The sequence below is a fragment of the Echinops telfairi genome, unplaced genomic scaffold (assembly GCF_000313985.2).
Source record: "Echinops telfairi isolate 266 unplaced genomic scaffold, ASM31398v2 ScPeMD7_17;HRSCAF=63, whole genome shotgun sequence".
In the NCBI taxonomy this organism is placed as follows: Eukaryota; Metazoa; Chordata; class Mammalia; order Afrosoricida; family Tenrecidae; genus Echinops; species Echinops telfairi.
The window spans coordinates 6,237,118-6,240,427 of record NW_022103914.1 but is presented as its reverse complement, the minus strand read 5'-3'; the positions used below and the strand labels follow the sequence as shown (position 1 = coordinate 6,240,427).

Below are 3,310 nucleotides of genomic sequence, written 5' to 3'. Positions count from 1 at the left end.
AAGACCAGGAGGCAGCCCCCTGGGCCCCCAGCCCAGGAAAGCAGTGAGGGCATAGAGCCCGGTGGGAGAGAAAAAAGGAACTGGGGGTGGGGGCACCCCCCCACATTTTGGTCGCAGGAGAAAAGAAGAGGCCAGCTGGTCCATTTTGGGTGCACTCGGGGCAGGGGTGGGAGTGTATTACTAAGTATGGGGAGAGGCCACCACTGGGCACCTCCAGAGGAGACAGGCCAGGCTGGTCCCCAACCCTGGCAGGGGGCTCTGGGAGCCCTCGGGACATCACTACTGAACACAAAATATTTCTATATATTAACCATTCACGGAAGGCCGGGTGGGACAGGCTCAGAGGATCTGCTGTAGCTGGTCATGCCTGCCTGAGATGCCCCACGCTTGGTGCCCATCTGCAACCCTATCACGTTCTTGCCCTCTTTTAGTTGCTTGTCCGAGAAGTTCCGCGGGTTCTCCTGGAATTTCTTAGGAAACCAGTTGGGGTCCCCAGAAAAGAGCCCATTGCCCCGGGCTACTTCCAGGCCACCCAGCTTCATCGGTGTCCTTTGTACACAGGCTACGTTCTCTGCTTCCCAGACGTCCACCGTCTGGAAGATGTCGGGGGTGGTGATGCCCTCGCGCTTGGCTGCTGGCGGGAACTGGGAGATCTGCTTGAAGGCCATGGTGGAGGCCTGGATACTCTTCCCCGGGGCCTGGCCCGCAGGGTACAGCGTATCAACGAGCTCACAGAGCACCGTGCCATCCTCCAGCCAGTTCTGGAAGGGCTCCCGGCCAGCCTGAGACTGGCCCACATCCTTGCGTCACTGGGTGGGAATCCACTGGATCAGGGTGTGTTCCAGGTCTATCTACTTTCCGGCTCAGGCCATAAGCCAGGCCCCAGTTGGCCATTCTGAAGAGTCGGGGTGGCTTCGGGGAGCAGACGGACCGATGGACGGATGGTCGAGTGGGCTGGCGAGCAGCGCACGCCAAGAAGGGGCTGCAGCGACGAGTGCTATGCATTTACCTTTGCTGAAAATATATCCTCGAATGTGGTGCAGTACACAGGAGGTAAATAGATGAAAACGTATTAGACATGACCAAACACCTGGAGGGAATGAGTTCCTGGGGGCTTAAGAACATGGTCTCAGGGAACATCAAGGATAATTGACAATGTGATACATATTGCTTTGGTGCGTAGAAATTGGCGTCTAAAAGTTCATACGCAGCCATCTAAAGTGCAGCTATTAGCCTGTCCCTATCCAGAGGGAAGAAGAGTGATGACAATCAAAAGACATATGGAAATTATTATCCACAGGACAATTGGATCACAAAACACCAGGCTCCACAACCCTTGACCAGAAGAACTAGATGGTGCCCAGCTACAACTACCAACTGCTCCGAAAAGGACCACCCTAGAAGGCCTTGGGTAGCGTGGAGGAATAAGATGGAGCAAGACTCAAAATTGCAAAAAGTTCAGGTTAATGGTCTGATAGAGACTGACAGGATCACCAAGACTATAGCCATTACCCTTCAGGTCTGAAGCTGAACTGACCCCTGCATGAGAATAATCAGCCAGTTAAGATCAAAGGCAGTATTTACTCAAGAACAAACTTCCAAGGGTTAGGAAATAAAGAGGAAGGAAACAGGAAACACAAGGAAGAAGTGAGAACATTGATACCATTGCAATGGATGAGCTGAAACAGAATGTACATGAATTGTTGAATGTAAAACAAATGATCTGTGCTGTAAACCTTCACCTAATTACAACGAGAAGCTTGTTGGAAGTAGGGATGGGAAGACATTGTGGAGACTTAAATGCATACTGCTACATGAAGTTGACTGTTGGCCAACGGTATACAGTACAAGGGTGAGTCGGAACGCATTGTTGCTCGGATTCCAGTTCACACCCACATGGGTTTATTCCAAAGAAAACCTGAAATCAGAGTTGCAGACAGGTTTCTCTCAGTAAAACATTTATTGTTTCTTCTCTTGTTAGGGTACCTTCCAAAAGAGAGACTGAAAGGGTGGTGGTGCACAGCATCAGCTAGCTCCACAAGCTAATCGTTTCCTTAGTTTTAAGAGCAAGACCGAAGCTAAGGGGAGATAACTTTATGGAACAAATGACAACCGGGGAAAAGTCTTGGATTTACCAATAGGACCCAGAGAACAAGGTCCACTCCAGCAGTGGGCTCCGAGAGGGTCTTGTGGGCCAGTTAAATTTGAGGCAGAGAGATGGCTCGAAGGTTGTGGCAACTGCTTTTTGCTTATTCCCCACCCCCACCCCTACACACACACCTTCATTTCAGAGAGGTAATAATCATGATAGAGTTTCTCAAAGAACGCAGGCCGATCACGGAGACTTCTTATGAATACATTTTATTAAAATCTGCATTCCTAAGGGAAAATGCCAGGAATTCTCCCCACTACCACCCCTCACACACACAGCCCCTGACAATGCACCTGCTAGTTCTTTGAGTGTAATAAGGGCAGACCTAGGAGAAGCTCATTGAGAAACCTTACCCTCTCTTACCTTACAGCCCGGATTTTGCCCCTTCGGATGTCTGTTTGTACCAAGCTCAAAGAACATTTGAAAGGAACAGGATCGGAAACCCTTAAGGATGCCTAAAGTGTCATTTTGATGTGGTGTCAGTCAAAGAGCTCAGAACCCTTAGCGGGAAAACTAGAGTGATGAAAAAAAAAATGACTTCAGCAGTGTTTAGACCCTAAATGGGCACTATATGAAGGAATAATAACTTAACATTTTGATATTTTTTGCTTAATAAAGAGTTCTATGATTTCATAGCAACTTTTTGACTTACCTTTGTATTATTACAACTGTGTTACAACTTTGGGGAAAAGTTAAAGCTAGAGAAAGAATAAAAGGATTAGTGGTTGCCAGGGATTCGGTGGTGGCAGAGGAGTGACGGGAGGGGAAACAGAGCATTTTGGAAGTAGTGAAGTGATTCTGTGTGATATTTTAGTGATGGGCGCATGGCCTTATGCATTTGTCAAAACACATAAAGCCACAAAGATGAAACTCTAGAGCAGACTAATGACCTTGTCGTTGTTACCCTAGAAGCCATCAAGTTGGTTCCAAAACACTGCTGGGCCCTGCACCAGCCCCACATTTTTGCTTAAGCTCATTGTTGCAGCCAGTGGGTCAGTCCATTTCAGGGAAGGTCTTCCTCTTTCACTGTGTTAGTCTGGGTTGACGGGACAAACAAATTCATAGACCCGCATATGTGTGTAATAAAGGACTCTATATCCAAGAGTAGCTGTATATTAAGAAAACATCCCAGCCAGTCCAGATCAAGCCCATATATCC

General features: G+C 48.2%; 1 pseudogene; it reads right to left on the bottom strand.

Annotated features, from left to right (window-relative positions):
• Positions 1–314: 314 nt before the first annotated feature.
• Positions 315–915, bottom strand: LOC101656830 (annotated as a pseudogene).
• Between the last annotated feature and the right edge of the window lie 2,395 nt (positions 916–3,310).